This window comes from Cynocephalus volans, chromosome 11 (genome assembly GCF_027409185.1).
Source record: "Cynocephalus volans isolate mCynVol1 chromosome 11, mCynVol1.pri, whole genome shotgun sequence".
NCBI lineage: Eukaryota > Metazoa > Chordata > Mammalia > Dermoptera > Cynocephalidae > Cynocephalus > Cynocephalus volans.
In genome coordinates, this window is record NC_084470.1 from 5,877,810 (window position 1) to 5,897,817 (window position 20,008).

The window sequence follows — 20,008 nt, forward strand, 5'->3', positions numbered from 1 at the left end:
CTACTTTATAAAACAGTTATTACATTAATGTACTGCAAAACCTTTGGGTAAACTAAGTCATAGGGAGACGTCAGCTGTTGTCCCACCTGGCTCACACAGTCTGCTTCGTGATGAACGAAAGGACCTCGCTCTGCCCCGAGCTCCTCCCAGCCGCCCAGACTGCTGCCTGCATGACAGCAACGCTGTGGGGTCATCCATAGAAGGGTGTGGGTGGCTCACGCATCGAGTGACACTGACAGTGTGATCACATCTACTCCTCACTAAACGAAAAGATGTGCCTCAAAAGATGCCTGTAAAATGATTTTGTTTTCACAAAAGGTTTCCCCTTTTAAATTGCTTTAAAATTCCTAAAGTTGTATTATCATTTAAAAATATGTTTAAGCTTTAGACAGAGACATGTTTTTTCTTGCTAATGCAGTGTCTTTTGTCCTGTGGCCTGGCACAGGGGCGCTCAGCTTCCGACTGAGCCCCCAGGACCAGTGCTGCTGCTTTGGGGGCCGTCGTCCTGCAAGGCTGCTGCCTCCCTTCTGGATGCCTCTGTGCTGAGCCTCCACTACCTACAGGTTGCTGGGTCATGTGGTGAGTGGCCATGTCCCCTTTTCTCACCTGTGGCAGGAGAGTTCTTAATCTTTCATAAAATTCTAGTCAGAATCCAAGAACCTCACACCTACCCACTTCACATTTCCAGGGGCTAGGTGGAAAACTGAGGCAAACTCTTTGGTTGCTTAAGTTGAGATTTTTGAAACTCAGGGTCTCTAACAACACTCATTTGTGCTCTAGAAGCAATAAATAGTAATTCTGATCAAATTATTTTCTTAGAAATATTTGTTAAAATATAATCCACAGTTTACTCATCATTTTGAACAACTGCTCATTCATCCATCCACCCATCCATCATCCATCCATCCATCCATCCGTCTGTCCGTCCGTCCATCCATCCATCCATCCATCCATCCATCCATCCATCCGTCCATCCATCCATCCGTCTGTCCATCCATCAATCCATCCACCCATCCATCAGTCCATCCATCCATCCGTCTGTCTGTCCATCCATCCATTTATCCATTTGTCCATGCATCCACCCACCTACCCATGCATCCATTTATCAGTCCATCCATCTGTCCATCCATCTGTCTATCCATTTCACAGGTACTATTCTGGGGTCAGTGAATTCCTTTAAGGAAGACATCTTGAATACAGGGATTAAGGTCCTGCTTATAGGCAGTAACTCACTATTTTTGGAACTTTCAAACTTTCTGTATGTTGTCCAAATGTGAGTTTAGTTTCTGTATATTATACTGATATTGAAATCTGTATATTTTGTGACTAGAGAGCTGGAGTGTTCCCACAGAGAAAACTTATAGAACCAGCTCACAAACTCCTAATGCTAAATAACTTTGACTGTAGAGTTGCTAGATGCTGGGCAAGTGCTCAGAGTATCACAGGCGTTATTTCTTCTCACCCTCAGATAACCTTTCAACAATCCTGGAAAGTGGGTGCTTTTTTAAATCATTTATCTATATTGTTATAAATTCAGAAACTGAAGCTTGAAAAAGTTAAATACCTTGTCCAAGGTCACCGACTTGTTCAGCGACTGAATTTGAGCCCAGCCCACCCAGCGCAAATGTTTTGTGGGCCACCTGCCATGTGCCCTGTAGTGGGGCTGGGGACAGCCCTGAGTAGGACAGAGGGGCACCTCCCGACTAGAGGCTACACGCTGGTAGGGGGAGCAAACACAAACACATTACAGCATGAGCGCTGTAAATGAAAATAAATAGTGACTGGAGGTATGCGAAGAACACTTTAGACAGGGTGGTTACAGAATGCCTCTCTGAGGAGGTGATATTTGAGAAAAAGACCTAAATGGAGGGAAGGAATGAATCGTTTAAATATCTGGGGAGATGTTCCAGGCAGAGAGACGTAAAGTGCACAGGCCCTGAGGGAGGAGCCAGCTCGACGTGCTCGAGGGTCAGGAGGACCAGTGAGCTCCAGTTAGGGGAGAAAGGGTGGCAGTGGTCTGGGTACCACCGAGGGCCTGAGGGCTGGACCGTGTGATGCGTGAAGAGATGCCCTAGAGAGTTTGAGCAGAATTGTTTCGTGGTGGGACGGAACAATCCAGTGAACAAGCTTATGCAGGAGAGAGAGCAGCTAATGTCAGGGTCAAAGCTTCTTCTTTTTTTTTTAAGATGACCGGTAAGGGGATCTTAACCCTTGACTTGGTGTTATCAGCACCGTGCTCACCCAGTGAGCTAACCGGCCATCCCTATATGGGATCTGAACCCGTGGCCTTGGTGTTATCAGCACCACACTCTCCCGAGTGAGCCACGGGCCAGCCCCAGGGTCAAAGCTTCTTATGAGGCAAACTGGGGCAAGATGCGGTGCACACACAGACAGGCTGGCCCCGGGCGACTGTCGCAGGGTGGAGGTCCCAGAAGGCGGGCTGGCGGACGGGGTCAGGGAGGCAAGCTGGCTCTGCCTGTGCCCCGATTGCCTCCAATCTCTCAGTGAAAGCAAGCAGGCCACCAGCTGACAGCAGAGGGTGAGGGGCTGCAGGTGTGAGGAGGGGAAGAGAGGGGGCAGCCTTCTTTCAATGTGGGAAGGTGGAGTGTGGGTTGGGTGCTAAGGGCCTTGGGATTTGTGGTCGTAAGACTAAAGGAAGACTGTTCCGTGGCCTGGAAGCTAGTGAAGAGTAAACCCAGGGAATGGGTTTAACCAGGGCTGGGTTTTGCTGGGTTAGAGCAACAGAGCAATAAAGGAGCAAGCAATGGATTCCTAGCCAAGGAGGAGGCAAAACATGAGTGGGATTGCGGGCAAGTGAGCTGCAGAGATGGGAGGTGATGGCCCGGGAGTGGAGACCAGAGCAGAACTGCAGGAGCCGATGGCAGAGGGAGGGTAGCAGTAGGAACTGAAAATCCAGGGTGTGGGAAGGATCATGTATTCTATGTAAATGTGGAAGACATCAAGAATCACAGCAGAATTCTCTTTAATCCCCATATCACAGTGCGATCCTAGATAAAAAGAACAGTCGTCACTAACTTGTGAATGCTCATATAGGATTAGACTAGTGGAGGACAGAACTCAGGACACATAACTCCCTCTTCCGGACCCCAAGTCTACACGAGCAATCCTGATGGCTGAACTGCAACACCCATTTCAGGTTTTTGGTATCCCTGGCTACTGTTTGGGGAATATGGGGAATTGGGGTATATTCTTTAATATCAGTCAATAAATGCTTTCTAAATGGATGAGGAAAGCATTAGTTCAACCTTAATTGGCACAACAAAAGAAGAAAAATTGTGACAAATGATATTATTCATTTTTTTATTCCATTCTTTCCCTGTATTATTTCAGAAAGGATTTTAAGAGTAGAAAAGCGTATGAAAGATTCAGGCAAAAACTGCCTGGATAATTGTTAAGGTTGAGCATCTTATTAATCTGAAAGGGGCCTTTGCCCCTTCGAGAGCACAGGGCTTACAGGGATGTGAGTGTAGTTTTGTTGCCTTCAGTGTGCTCCTGACTTCCTGCTCCTACTAGTTCAACAAACTGCTTGTACACACACACACACACACGCACACGCACACGCACACGCAATAACTGCCCCATATTCCACACTTGTACACACACACACACATATGCAATAACTACCCCATATTCCACACTAGGAACATAGGTTGTCCATATATTCTTCCCTGTTCAAAGGACGAAGATTTCGACAGTGCATATTTGGGACATCTGAGGGGACAATGCAGAATCTTCCTAAGAGCGGTTGTCTGAGAGGGCTCTACCCATAAACCATGTGATCGTTCCAGGTGATTAATAGCTCTTTGACAAGTTAGGTTCTCCTGCTCTTGAATAAACCTATTCCTGACAAGCCCCCCACCCCAGTCATCACCATGCAAAATCACCTTAAAAGACAAACTTAAAGAGACTTAGAAATGTCTAGAAATGAAAGGTCTAAAAAGAAAAAGAACAATGATTCCAAATAACTAGATTTTAAAAATCTTAGGTTAATGTTGACAATTTAAAGAAGCAAGATTTTTAAAAAAAATCTGGAAGTATAACAGATGTACACGTATTGTATACTTGGCCAATAACATTAAATAGGCTCCAATTAAACTCAAAGAACTCTTCAAAATAGTGATTACTTATTAGTGACTATTGTAAATATGTAGGTTTGGATGTATAACTATATTGTATCCATAAACTGAGTGTTCATGCTAAGGTTCTACTGACCTCCTCTGAAACGCAGTCATCTTTAGGTTCTGCCAGAGCAGCCATGTCTCATAAAAGCCAGTTGCCGTAAGGATGCAGGCAGGGGAGTTATCCACAGCCCTGGGGGTACAAGAAAGTCCCGAGGATCAGACTTTCCTTTGATACTAGGGCTGCTTGATACTTCTAACTTCCCTTTGGCTGGGCACAGACAGGGGCCTTTACACCCTGGCAACGTGCCTGAGGACTTCGTTAGTTTAAGGGTTCCTGCCATCTTTGCCAAAAGTAACACAGGAAAAACTCAGAAGGAGAAAAATGCATTATCTCTGTGCATTCAAACGCGAGGATTCAATTCTAATTTTTTGGACTCTTACGTAATACTGGAGAAGACCCCTGATCTAAAAGCGCTGGTCCTGCCTCCCTGGTCCTACAGCACCTTCAATCTAGGGACAGCTTTACTTGCTGGTTCAGGTGGTGGAAGGAAGAGAGAACTAATGATCTACCAGAACCCGAGATTAATTATTGTGAGGGCAGGGCGACGCTGCAGCGTGGACAACAGACTCCTGAGTAAGCACATTTGGAAGCCTTCGCTCCTTGGTTCAGTCTTGCCATGTGTTTTGAAGCAAAGAAATTAACAGATCAGCGTTAATCTACTTGTACATCAACCTGAACTGCACTTTCCTCATAGAGCAAGAAAGGTAAAAAGCACTGAAAACAGCACATTCTGCATTTGAAAATGCAGTTGGTGTGAGGGAAGGAAGGGGGCCCTTGTGGGTGTGGGGAGGAGTCAGGCCTAGGCTGTCTTTCTTCCTGGCCTGCGTCCCCAGGAGCTCTGACCACCAGAAGGCTTCAGAACCCATTACCAGGTCAGACTCAACTATGTCAGCTCTGCAGGATCCTTGAGAAGGAAGAAATTATGTCCTCTCAAGACTTCTTCTCTGAGGGAAAGTTTTTTCCAGAGTGTGACCACTAAGTTGAACATTGGAACTGAAAGTTGCAAATCTGGAATCAGGATCTTTATATTTGAAATTTGTTATCCTTTAGTGAAATGTTAATCAAAGGAGTTTTTATAGAGGCGATTTGAGATTTAAAAACCAAAATGTTTTCAGCTAGATTTCAGCCAACGTGATAGCCATTTATTGGGCACCTACTATATAAAAGGCACTGTACCTGAAGGCCACAAAAACTGCATGTCCTGATGGTGGCTGGACACCCCTCTCCCTGGAGATTTGTTAAGCTTATTTCCGAAGCTGGCTCCAGTGCCAGCGATAATCAAAAACCCTTCATTTCTGCAAGTTCCTCAGGCTTCTTGAGTGGCAGGTGATAGTTTTCTTTCTGTTTGTATGTTTTCCTAAGGAGCATATACTATTCATGTACTTTTTTAATGTTAGGAATGGTAACATCCTATATACTTATTTTAGTCCTAACTTTTATTTTAAAAACCTCTAGTGCTTTGTTGCTAAATATTGTAAGGGATGAGTTATATATATGGTTTATTGGATTATGTGGAGATGATCAAGTTCATGTAAATAAAAATAAAATTATATGTATGCATATATACATATACAGTTATTCTTGAGACAGAAAGTGCAGCAGACAGCTGGAATAGACTGTCAAGTCAGCCCAAGGAGACAGTGAGTTTCTGTTATGGATGCCATCGTGACCCCCACTGCCTGCCCCAATTCGTATGTTGAAGCCCTAACCCCCAATGTGACTGCACTGGGAGACCGGGCCATCAATGAGGTAATTAAGGTTAAATGAGGTCCTATGGGTGAGTCCTAATCCAATATGACCAGAGTCCTTACAAGAAGAGGAAGAGCTACCAGGGACACACATCCAGAGAAAAGGCCAGGCGAGGACACGGTAAGAAGGCAGCACCTGCAGGCCAAGGAGAGAGGTCTCAGGAGAAACCCACCCTGTCAACACCTCGATCTTGGACTTCATGCCTCCAGAAGTGTGAGAAAATCAGTGCTCATTGTTTAAGACCCATTCGGCAATATTTTGTGATGGCAGCCTGAGCCCACTCGTGCAGTCACCATGGTTGGTCCTCGCTGCTGCTTAGGACCTCCACACACCAGGCAGGAAATGTAGGTGAAGCTTGTTGACATAACAGGACACATTTCAGTGGGTTCAGACTGACAAGCTGCAGATCCCACGTTCGCATGCCACACCTGGGTGTGCGTCCGCACGCTGCGGCTCCTGTCCCCGACAGCCTCAGCAAGGACGATGCTGCCTTTTTGGTTCAAATAAGTCATCCTTATCATGGCAAGTCTTGATTTTTAGAGAATTTTTTCTTTTTACAAGTTTTTAAGAATGCTTCTTTGATTATTATATTTTGTTTAGCTGATTGGTGTGATAAATCAGACAACATATTTTTAAATAATAAAATAATCATGCACCCATGCAATTATTTCGCCTTACCTCTTTCCAGGAAACTAGTTTCCTTATTCACTACCAGTTTCTTCCATCCACAATTTTCTCAAACTTGAAATTGTGTCTCTGACCTGTGGGTAATTTCTATGTCTCACGCTGGGGAAGTCTGTGTTCTGCTGCCTTTACACGTCACTTACAACGGTACAGCAGAGAGAAACTGTCCTGTAAATAGGCATGCCACCAAGCATGTCCTAGTGCTGTGGAATGTTCAAAGTCTCTTTGATTTTGTTATTTTCCTGGAATCCTGATGGTTTCTCCTGCTTGTCCAGAGGATTCTTCAGTTTGAAAATTCTTCCAGAAATATTTGACTGTGTAGTTCCACATGATTGCTGTGTGTTGGATTACCATTGTTTCTTATTTACGTGTTTCCTAAATTTTCTACCGTGAACATACATGTGTATTTTATTACATAAATCCCAGCTATCTGAAATATAAGGACTTTCAATTTTAATTCTAAAGTATATGTTTTTAAGATCAGAAAACTTTTTATCTTCTGTTTTACTGTTTTTTACTTTTCTCTCCATATTTTCTTTTTTGGAAACATCCATTGTCCATAGATTGGTTTTCTGGGGGGGGTTTTTTTGTTTGTTTCTTTTGCTTTTAATTCTCTCTCCACTTTCATCTCCTATTTCCACTGGGCTAGAGGTGAACATTTTAGTTCGTCTTCTAATTCAGTAATTCCTGTTCCCTGGTCTCTAAGTCATGCACCTGTGACAGCCAGCCAAGAGGTGACCCGCTGTCTCCGCACTATGTTTCTTACCACCCACTGCTCCAGGAGAGCTTTAAAGATACAGTGTTCTGTTGAATCATGCTGAGAACAGAAACGAAATATTCTAGAATTTCCTTCTGTTTATTACATTATATTTATTTCAGAAGGAGCCATGCTCTGTGAATATTCTTCATGTTTCTCTTCATTTGAACCACAGACTACTCCTTACTGATAACGATGGTGACATCCTTCAGTGCAAAGAATGCAACAGCAAAGTTTCCCGGCCCAATCACAAGTGGAGTCTCCAAGAAGAAATACCCATGGCAAGCAAACCACGTGTCCATTGGCAGATGAATGGATGAACAAAATGTGGCGCATGCATATGATGGGACATCATTCAGCCTCAAAAAGAAAGGAGATTCTGGCACATGCTACAACACGGATGAACCTCGAAGACATGATGCTAAGTGAAATAAGCCAGTCACAAGAGGACAAACACTGAGTGATTCCACTTAAATGAGGTACCTGGAGCAGTCAAATTTATAAAGACAGAAAGCAGAACGGTGGTTGCCAAGGGCTAGAAGGAGGAGTCAATGGGATCATTGTTTAATGGGTACAGAGTTTCAGTTCAAAAAGATGAGAAAGTTCTGGAGAGGAGTGGTGGTGATGGTTGCATAACAACGGGAATAATTAATGCCACTGAACTGTATTCTTAAAAATAGCTAGAATGGTAAATTTTATGTTATGTATATTTTGCCATAGTAAAAAAAAAAAAACTTAAAAAATGAAAAAATGAAGTACACCAGTGGTTAAAAGGGACATTTTACTTAAATTCCTGTTTTTATGTGCAGGAAAAAAAATTAAGCTTACAAAAAGGAAGAGGAGAGAGAATAAAGAAAAGACAGAAAGACAAAGAGACTCTTGTGCTTCCCGCTCCAAGTCTGGGCCACCTCGGTGACACAGTGGCCATCATCAGTTCCTCTCAGCTACTGCCTGAACACTTCTTCATCGGTGGTTTTAATGACTGATCATGGGTTTCAGTACCGATCAGTGTTTTGTCTTTTTTCTATTAATCATTTCCATAGAAATGGAGGGGGAGGGGTAGCCTAAGTGGGCATGTGACATCTGACCCCAGCTCTGGAGAGGCGCATTCGGCAATTGGTTTTGGCACCCTTACACCAGCATGTGCAGGAGGGCTTTCTGTTTGCATCATGGGGGAAATGGTGACAGTACGAGTGTCTTAAGAGTCCAGATCTAGCCACATCAGTCATAGAAAAGGAGAAAAGGAAATATTTTTTCCCCTGATGTAACTGGCTTTTTCTCCTTGTAAAAAAGCCATTATTGATGTTAAAATAGTGAAACAACAGAGAAAATATAAAACACCATAATACTATTTTGATAACTAATGTTGATTTCTTAAAAAGTAAACTGTTGCTAGAAAACATAAGCAGATAAAAAAAGAAAAATAACCCATTGTTAGAAAATATAAATAGGTAGGGCCGAGCCCGTGGCGCACTCGGGAGAGTGCAGCGCTTGGGTGCGCGGCGACGCTCCCGCCGCGGGTTCGGATCCTATATAGGACTGGCCGGTGCACTCACTGGCTGAGTGCCGGTCACGAAAAAAGACAAAAAAAAAAAAAAAAAAAGAAAATATAAATAGGTAAAAAAAAAAAAAAAAAATGTACAGAATCATAAGTGAAGTCCTGACCCTGAGGATGGTCACCTCACCCCCACGTAATCCTCAAAGGTGATCGCTGTTACTCGTTTCTTATCCTTTCCGGAAAATAATTTTATTTTTACATAAGTGTTAATTTAAAAATTACATAAATGGGGTCATACTGAAAAGCACTGTTCTATGCCCTGCTTTTTCACTTAATAAAACACGCTGAGGGCTGTTCCCATGATCTCAAGTGGATCCTTTCATTCTTGTATCCTGAGAGACCACCCAGTCTCTCTGCGGTGGACCTGGATTTTCCTGCCATTGCTGTTCCTACAATGTGGCAATGAATAACCTTGTCCATATATCCCAAAGATATTTTGCAAATACTCCCAGAAGAAATTTTGATAGATTTGATAAATATTGCCAAACTGCCTTGAGAAATGTGAATGCAATAGTATACACAGGCTTCTTTCACACCCTCATCGTTCCTGGGTACCATCAAACTTTTTAATTTTTGCTTTTTGATTGGAGCATCTTTTTTTTTTGTAATAGACTATATTGTTTAAGAGCACTTTTACGTTCACAGCAAAATTGGACAGAAAGTATGGAGTTCCCATATACCCCTGTCTGTCTCCCCTGCTTACTTGACTATTGACACCCCTCATGAGAATAGTACATTTGTTACAATTGATTAACCTACACTGACACATCATTATCACCCAAAGTCCATAGCTTACCATAGGGTTCACTCTTGGTGTTGTATATTGCATGGGTTTTGACCAATGTATAATCACCTGTATCCACCATTATAGTATCATACCGAATAGTTTCACTGCCCTAAAAGTCCTCTGTGCACCTCCTGTTCATCTCTCCCTTCCCCCCAAATCTCGACAATGACCGATCTTTTGACTATCTCCATGGTTCTGCCTTTTCCAGAATGTCACAGAGATGGAATTTTAAAGTACGTAGCTTTCACTTAGGAATACGCATTGAAGATTTCTCCATGTCTTTTTATAGCTTGGTAGCCCATTTCTTTTTAGTGTTGAATAACATTGTCTGGATGTACCACAGTTTATCTATCCACTTGCTTCCTGAAGGACGTCTTTGTTGCTTTCAAGTTTTGGAAATTATGAATAAAGCTTCTAAAATCAATTGTGTGCAGGTTTTCCTATGGCATAAGTATGGGTAAATACCAAGGAGTGTGATTGCTTGATCACATGGTAAGGGTATGTTTGGTTTTCTAAAAAACCACCCAACTGTCTTCCAAAGTAGCTGCACCATTTTTCATTCCACCAGCAATGAATGAGAGTTGCTGTTGCTGCACATCTGCGCCAGCATCTTGTGTGGTCAGTGTTTTAGATTTTGTCTATTCTAATAGGTGGGTATTGGTATCTCATTGTCATTTTAATTTGCAATTCTCCAATGACATATGGCATTCAGCACCTTTTCATATGTAAAATTTGCTACCTGTATATCTTCTTTGGTGAGGTGTCTGTTCAGGTCTTTTGCCCATTTTTAAATTGGCTTCTTTGCTTTCTTATTATTGACTTTTATGAGTTCTTGGTATATTTTGGATAAGGGTCCTGTATCGGATATGTCTTTTGCAAGTATTTTCTCCCAGTCTGTGTCTGGTCTTCTCCTTCTCTTGATGAAGCATCATTCTGTGTGCTTGTCAGCTACTGCACTTTTTGTTTCCCCTAAAAACTGACTTTAGCTTCTTTGCCCATTTTTCAAATGGTCTGATTGTCTTTTCTTTAATGTTATGCATGAGTTCCATGTAAATTGAGGACATTATCCTTTCACCTAATTTTTTTTTTTTTATCAGTTTGCTATCTTCTTTTTACTTTCCACTTTTTACTTCTTAGGAATTTTTTTTTTTTCCCATTCAGAGGTTTTTATGTTATATAGTGCAATTTATTGATGTTTTTCCATTATGGATTTAGGTTTTGTGTTCTGGGTTAGAAAGGACTGTTTCTCTCCAGGGTTATAAATTATTTGCCCATGCTTTTTTTTTTTTTTTTAGAATTTTATAGATTTTGTATTTAAATTTTCTATCCATCTGTAATTTGTACATAAAGAATCAAAAATAATAAGAAGGTTTGATGTATACGTATTCTTTTCAATCATTTGCTCAGTTGCCATAATATCATTTATAGTGAAATCTCTCTTTCCTGTACTGATTCAAATATACCTTAATTGTTAACTAAAGTTCCCAACATACTGGGGTCTATTTCCTAAGTCTCCACTTTTCTATTGTTCAGTCTATTTCTTCTTTATTTTAATTATTATAGCTTCACAGCACATTTTAATTCTTGGGAAGCTACTCTTCCTTAATTATTCTAATTTCTCAAAACATCCTGGCTTTTCTCATATGTCAGTTCTGATAAAGTTTGAGTTACTCTGCTGTCAAAAGCATCCTATCTGAATTTTAATTTCAGTTGTGTTGAATTTATAAATTAATTTAGGGAGAATTTATTAGTGTAAAAACTGAGCTTCTGAAACAGGACACAGTTTATCTTTGCACATATTCAAATCTTCTATATCTTTCAATAGTTTTAAAATTCTCATCATATTGGTCCTGCACATTTCTTATTTCTATTGGTTGATATAAAAATTAAAGCCTTTTTTCCCATTTGTTTTTCTTTGCTTATAGTAGAGTTATCAATTCTTACATATGAGAGATAATTTGTTTCTCATAGTTTCAATCACTTGTGTTAGTTTTTGCAAAAGCATAGTTTATTTATAAGTGATAATAATTTTGTCATCTTTTTAATACTGAATTTTCCTTTCTTCTTCTCACCTAATGCCACTAGGTTGTACTTCCAGAATAATGTTAAATGAGAGTGGTGGAGTGACCTGTTTGTCTTGGGCCCAACTTGAATGACATCATTTCTAGTGCTTCCCCAGAAAATGTGATACCTGCATTTGGCTCGAGGTATACATGAATGTACATGTCAGGCTAAGGAAGTACACATAACTCACATTTTACTAAAACATAAACTTGTACTTAGCAGATGATTTCTTTGTATCCATAGAGAGGATCATGTGGTTTTCTATTAATATAGTTTATTTATATCAATATATTGTATTAAAAGCTTTCCAGATACTGAGCCAACCTTACAATTTGGCTATAAACTTCTAGTAGCCAAATTATTTTAGTGTACTTTTGCAATCTATTTAACTTATGATTTTTTGTATTTACATTCCTCAATAAGACTGCCCTATATTTTTCCATTTTAATGTTACTTTTGGTAGTTCTGGTTTCAGTGTTATGGTGGCAAAGTGAAATTATTTGGAAGTTTTTCTTCTTTTTGCTCTAGAAACTTTAGGTGGTATCATATTCATCTATACCTCAGTCCTTTGACAGACTTCACCTGTGGATTGATCCATTTTGTTTTGTTTTATGGAAAATAACATTTTTTGATTTGTCTATTCTGTGACAATCTCCTTGCCTCTAAATCCTGAGAAGTAAACATTTGGATCCTGCTGCAGAAAAAGAATAAACAAGCCTTTTGTTTAAAAGGCCTTTGTTTAATTTTCATGTTTTCCTGTATCTGTCTTATTGGATGTGTTCATGTCAAGATTCATCAGGTGAATATCTCCATCTTGGTGTATTCATTCAAAATTTCCAGGTCCAGGTCTCTTACCCAGGTATTTGCCACCTGTTTCCGTTCATTAAGAACATTCCCAGCTTTCATAGGGCTGCCAAAGACTAGGGTGTCTTCTCCAAGAAAGGCAAAAGTAGACTTTTATTGGTACAAAGACCTGTCAAATTAACTCTCTATGTCAGCAAAGAGTGGCACTGGTGTCCCTATCATAGTGGTGCATAATCTTTCTGGGAGAATAAACCCTGTTCAGAATCTGATGAACGCCTTGGATCCACAAACACATCGATGTAATGTCAGTGCTTCATGAATGTCCTGACCCCGATTTAAGAACATGGCTCTTAAAAACATAGGAAGTATTTCCACTTTGCATTAGAGATTTGTTTCTAAATGTTTTCTAATGTGTGTGTGTGTTTTTTTTTTTAATAGAAAATGCAACTTGAAGAGAAGGTTGTCAACTAAATGTTGGCAAAAAACAAATAAAAATGGATTAAGGACTTAAATGTAAAACCTGAAATTATGTAACTTTTAGAAGAAAACATAGAGGAAATGATCCATAACAGGGTTTGGGCAAGGATTTTTTAAATTAAGACTTCAAAAGCACAAGCAATAAAAGCAAAAATAAGCAAGTGGGATTACTTCAACCTAAAAAGCTTTGCACATAAAAGGAAACTGTTGAGTGAAGAGACAACCTACAGAAAGGGAGGATGTCAACAGCAAAAAAACCCCAACCCAATTGAGAAATGGGCAAAGGATCTTAACAGACAACTTCTGAAAAGAAGACACATGAATGGCCAATGTACATATGAAAAAACACTCAGCATCACTAATCATCAGGGAAATGTAAATCAAAACAACAATGAGATACCACCTCTATCCAGTTAGAATGGCTGTTGTCAAAAAGACAAAATAAGACAGGTGTTGGTGAGGTCGTGGAGAAAGGGACACTTGCACACTGTTGGTGGGAGTGTAAACCAGAGCAGCTATTATGGACAACAGTATGGAGGTTCCTCAAAAAATTAAAAATATGATTCAGCAATCCCACTACTGGATATGTACCCAAAGGAAATGAAGTCAGTATGTCGAAAAGATACCTGCACACCCATGTTTCGTGCAGCCCAGTTTATAATAGCCAAGATATGGAGTCAACATAAGTGTCCAACTACAGATGAATGGATAAGAAAAATGTAGTGTATACACATGGGCTCACTCATATGTGGAATCTTTTTTTAAAAAAGGGGTTTGCATAGAAGTAGAGAGTAGAATAAGAGTTACCAGAGGCTAGGAGGGGAGAGGAGTGAACTAACAGGCAATAAACTATGATATCTACCTTAGTGAATCCTTGTGCGGTATATGCACGTATTGAAACAACACACTGTACCGCACAAAAATAAATAAAATTGAAAAAATAAAAACACCCTACGTTATAGCTGCTGAACCTGGCTGGTGACAAAAGTGTTTCAGAAAATAACATCTCCGGACTCGAGACCATAAAATGCATCTTCAGAATGACCTCTGAACCTCTTTCCCTAAAACTGAACCTAAATTCCTTAATGTTGGGCCAGGATGGAATCCAAACTTCTGGGGTGCTTTTTAGAGAGGTCAGAGATTGTGAACAAGGCCTGGTCCATTCTCCAGGGAGAGGGTGCCTGATGCAGCTCCAACTTCCCTTCCCTGTCACTCCTGTAGAAGAACAAGTCCGCTGGATGCACTAACCAAAAAGGGAGCCCAGTTGTCCCCCTGCTTTAGTCTGATCAAAACCTGAAAGGGTGTTTGCTGAAGATACATATGTGAATAACACGTCCCTACGTTTAGGGCTAAATTAGCACAGAAAAAATAAAGGGCATGATCAGCAAGCATGGCTGTGGTGTGCACGTACTTCCACTGACTCTATCAGGAAGACCCTCCATTGCGTGCTGGGCCTGCCCATCCGAGCTCCTCCCAAAGTGTCCACATGTCCACTGCCAGAGGCTTGGAACAGTGCACGGTTATTGCCTGTTTTCTTGTCTGTCTCCCGGTACCCACTTGCCCCCTGCACACAGGTGGCTTCACGAAGATGTCTAGTGGTTAGCCCAGGGGAGCTTACTGATAAATTCTTACTAAACACACACCTGAATTACGGAAGCTGCAGGCTCCATCCCCAAAGATGCACAGAAAGTCTGCGCTGTGAGCAGACCTGCAGGGTGGAGGGTCAGAGTGCCATGTGCGCTGGCGGGGAGGGGGTGGGAGGCTGGGGAGGAGGAGCAGGTTTTGGGGAAGGGGATCAGAGGCAGGAGGCTTCGGGTATCATATAATTTGCCAGATTAGAAGTGAGACAAAATATGGCTGTCGATGCTCAGCTAGAAGAAATTATGTTATGTCAATGCCTAACCATCAACTCCTCCCCATCACAGCTCTGTTCTCGTTCCACCCTCGACTTCGTGGGATGGAGGCAGAATTTACAGTTGCAATAGATGGAAGATCTTGAACATACTCCCTTAGAAAATCTTTCTAAAACCCAACTAGTAAATGTCTGGGCAGCATTGATACTGTGCATGTAAGTAAATCATGTGTGTGATTTTAGCTCAAGCACTCAAGTTCACATTTACTGGGTTGCGTCCGTAGCATTTGATTTACAGCTTCTGTGAATTAAAATGCTTTCTTAAATTCTCCTCTAAGGAAAGGCTAGCAAATACTTATGAAGGAAAGAAATGAAAAAGTAGAATATTGTACTGTCTAATTTCTTCAGACTTCTTGCTTCTTTAGCACAACTGGGGTTATTTTATTTGGAAGCTGATTTTCAAAATACTTTAGAGAGTCAGTCTTGGTGTTTTGTGTGTGTGTGTTGTCGTAGGATTGTTGATGAAATTTCTTTTCAGGGCCTGGTTAAGTAAGTATTGGTGATACGCTACAAAAATAAATTATGGACGTGTCAGTGAGGCAAAAGGAAAACAGAATTAATTCACAAAAGCTCCTGTGGCTATTTTAAAATCCAAGTCATGTCACCTTCCCGAAACACCATGGGGCCAGGTCTCTGGGATCAGGACTAGAAACGAGGGTGGGTTTAAGAACACGGTTGTAGGGGCATGAATCTGTTGAGACCAAGAAAGCCAGAATTCCAGCTAAAACTTCAGAAGGCCCCGTTTTTTTTTTACCAGTTGAGGAAAACGTTCAGAACTTTCCCCAAGTCCCTCTTTGTGTACAGGCAATTCTTTACAGAGCACAATTAATGGAAAACTACAATTAAGAAGAAACAAGGCCTTGGGAAATCCTGCTGTGGGGAGCCTGTTCCAGGCCTCTCCTTGCTGCTGGCTCTGAAGACCAAGTCAAGGCCTGGCAGGGGGCACCCCCCAGGAGCAGGGCAGTCCACCCCAAGTGAGAAGAGGACAGACTCTCCACTCGTCCCTCAGTGTTCTGACTTCCAGGGTGAAACGGTGACTCCATTTGGACACGACGGATGAAGGGGACCCTTTGGCAACTTAGGAGACCCTCAGCCCAGGCGGGATGATACATTGTGACCGATGCTTGTCAGGAGCCACTTCAATCAGCAACTGGTCTTGCCAATGAATCTCTGCCAAACACGAGGGCACATGATCATTTATTGTGAAACCAAGGTGGCTTCCAGGTTAATTGGCTTATGGCTCATAGTTCTAGATAGCAGGTCAATAGGTCAGCTACCTGTGGATTAATTTTGCAACTCATTTGGAGTATTTTCCAGGATCATTTTTTTGAGAGTATTTTCATAACCTTATAGTAGCTGGCCCATGACTGCTTTATCATAATTTAAAATATTTTTTTGAAACTCTACTTTTAAAATCCCAAGATAAATATTACTGTAGCTGAGCTTACTGACTTAGGATTTTGTGTATATTCACCACCTATTATTAGACTATCTGTGGAGGAAAATCTGGGATACTTATTTAAAATCTTAGGATACTAATTTAGCACATATTCCAAGGGAAGTGTCCTATCGAGTTGCTTTTTTTAAAAATAGGTAAATGTCAGCCCAGCCTCTGCTTAGGGTACTGACAAACACAATGAATCTGTGAACATGAACTTGTGTAAAGATGATTCAATTTTGTTCTTTGGCAAAAAAACAAAACAAAACAAAAAAAACAACTTTACTTGGAACTTTACGCTATTCAGTTACTATGAAAAGCCCAGTTGCAGAGACGCTGGAAGAAAGTGGAGGAAAAGGAAAGGTGTGATGTGTTCACTTCCAGCTGAAACAGCCCGGAGACACCGAGTATGCAGGAAATAAACAAACAGCAGCAATCTGAACTGAGGATAAGAACAGTCCAGCACAGCAAAGTCCTGATGGAATTTCCACACACTTTAATGTAGAGGAAGACAGCATAAGAAATACATTCTTGGACTGCACACGGTCCCACCTCTGCTCCAGGGTGTGTGACTCCAAATCAGGTAGGGACATAATGTCCCCTGCTGTCAGGGCACGGACCTGACGGAGGAGCCTGGAGTGCAGAGCAGACAGCGTGGTGGGCCGAGGATGGCTTACCTGTCTCGTCTTTGGGCAACTGTAGGAACGGGTAGATTTCTGTCCTTTGATGGACAATCAGGATGAGAAAAGAAAGTGCCGTGAGGCTTATTAAGAAAGGCTGTAATTCACAAGGGGAAGGCAGCAAGGACAAGATTACTAAGGGGAGGAGCTTATCTTGAAAATGATTTTCTACAGATAGGAGAAGAAAATATAATACATGATAGGCACTCCCAACGAGATGCAGAAAGTATAAAAACAAGGTGCAGAGACAGAGGAGAAAATTAAGTGAGTCCTGTGTTCTTTGGACCTAACACAACTTAGGTCTCCTTCCCCCAGGCCTGAGTCACTTGGTGCCCCAGCCTTTGTACGTGCTGTCTGTCCCTCTACCAGCATGCCCAGCTTCCCTTCCAGGCTCTGCAAAGTCCCACTCCTGCCATGGCCCCTGCCACATGCCACCTCCTGAAAGCCAGACCAGCTGCCATGGTTTCTCCACACACCAGCACACTGGGCTCCACACGGCAGCGCTGGAGACCCTGTAAGTTACCGTATTATAACTTACAACAGAGTGACCGTGTGTGCTCAGGGACAGGGCCTTCCTCTCACCTATCTCTGTGACCCCTGCCCAACATAGTTTCTGATATACAATTACGTCTAATAAGTAAATGAGAGCCCCAGAAAGATAAGAATAGGTGACAGCCTGTTTTTCTAACAAGGACCACAACAGTTGCCAGTGGGACAAAGACAGAGACAAGGGAGAACGAGGAAACAAGAAAAGAACCAAAGTACTGATTATTCCAAAAGAGCCCTGGACACCTTGTTCCTCCTTTTCAAGGAATTACAGATTTAGCAATCGTCACAAACAAACTCAGTGACTTTGAGGACATGATACAACGGCTGTAGACAGCAACTCCTCCTGACAGATGAGTGCAGCACGAGCCATTTAAAAGTGGATACTCAAAGTTTATTGACAAATTGATTTCGGGAAACTTAACAGTGTTTCGCCTTAGAAACAGTGTGTTTAAGTCCCCAGACAAGATTGCAGAAGTTTATTTACCCCAAAAGGTTGGTAGATTATACCCATAACTGAACTGGGTTGCAAGAGGTATAAGCTAGGTTTGGTTCTGCTCCATCACCGTAGTGCCAAATTGTCACTTAACCACAGTGGTATTTACCACCTGTCTTACAGATGTGCTGGGAATCAAGTAGAATAATGCATGAGAAACTACTTTCAAAAGCGTTCATGCTATCAAAGAACAGGGGCCACTAATAGTCTAACTACTGTGAAGCTTAACTGTACAGTAAACTGCAGACTTGCAGGAAAGTGTGCGTTCCCTCCCGCCCCGGGGCTCCAAGCACCCATTTTCAGCAGCAGGAGCCCACAGCTGCCCCTCTGATTCTGGCACCACATGGGCTCCGTGATCAGGCTCCGTGACCGGGCTCACCCATGCTTGGGGGCTTGAAGTTGTCTGTGGGATGTACATTAGTGTCAACCCAAGTGTCTACTGATTTATATGAGAAAATCATTAAGGAGATGATATCAGGACAGCAGAAACATGTCAAAATATTTCAGGATTTCTGAGTTTTAAGTATGCCACGGTGGTGCACGTGGAATGAGCCGCTGAGGTCAGGGCAGACGGTGGATGGCAGATGGGGCCTGTTGCCTCTTCTCAGATGCCAGCCTTGCTTCTGGCGACGGCAACCCTGGAAAGCACATGCCTACTGACAACTCCCCCTGCTCTGGAGGGCCTGGCACGGTACCTTTCGAGGCTGTTTTCCAGGTAGCTGGTGTCGTGTCTCACTTGAGGCTTGCGTGGCACATCACTGTGCTGTCCCACTCTGCTTCGGGCTGAGAAGCAGGTGCACATCTGCAGTCCCCAGCAGGCTGGGCCCTGTCAGCCAGGGCTCCAGGAACTCTCCTTAAGTTACAAGTGCTTCAGGTGAGAATTTGCCTGACTCCTGGGCTGGCTAACACTCACCCACGATGCCACTCCCGCAAAGAAGAGGTGAGGCACTCATCTCCTGTTCCAGCCTTGAGTCTCATCAGTGGTCAGGCCCCTCCTTGCAGAGAGACCCCGTGTCTGGCAGGAAACAGCCCATTAAATGAGTTGCCACCCGGACAAAGGCCAGCTGCACTCATGGAGGCTCTGCCTGGCTCCACTCGGTCTCCCGCCCCCTCCCTCCTGTCTATTGTGTGTCCAGTGTCCTGCTCTGTCCACGTAGCCTCTGGCTCTATTTTTTTTTCTTGCTGCTTTGATTTAGCTGACTCTCCATCCTCAGTGATCAGCTAGCACTCATTGGGACCTGCTTGGCTTTCGGGCCTGGGAGAAGGGGCCTGGCACTTGGAGGATCCTTCCCCAGATTCCCACACGTAAACTCCTGCTCCACCCAGTTTGAAGCTGCATGGCTAGTGTCAGGAAAATGGTGAAGCCGTCAGAAGTGCCGTGGCCCTCCCTCTTTGGTTCCTGCCACTTTGGGTTTGTGTCCCCTCCTGGTAAGCCAAGCCCAGCATCCAGTCCTGCTGGCCGCTTCAGGAGGAGGCAGCCAGGCTTCCGGCCCTGGCACCTGCTCGTCTTGCTGCTTGTTCCCAACGCCCCAATTAGCTCTTCTTTAGGACACTGCAGCACTGGGTTAAGAAACTGCAAACAGTATTTTTTTTTGTTGTTGTTTTGAGTCCCAGTCCTTCCTTCCTGAATTATGCAATAATTTAAAAATTATTTTATTATTATTATAATTATACATTATAATTATTTCACTTCAAATACTTTATGTTTTTTAACATAGAAAAGTATAAGCCTTTTTTACTGCCTCTAGCATGGCAAAGTCCTCACTGGTTTTTGTTCAGCCTCCCCTGGTGGGTCATTTTTAATTTATGTAAAAAGGAGGAAAAGGAATGCCATTTCTAAGTGCTTTTCAGCC

At 42.4% G+C, this 20,008-nt stretch overlaps 1 protein-coding gene across 1 annotated transcript in view; it reads right to left on the bottom strand.

Moving 5' to 3' along the window:
* The window catches only part of HECW1 (HECT, C2 and WW domain containing E3 ubiquitin protein ligase 1), a 241,863-nt gene that overhangs the window by 183,033 nt on the left and 38,822 nt on the right, over nt 1-20,008 (bottom strand). The gene's annotated exons all lie outside the window — the stretch shown is intronic.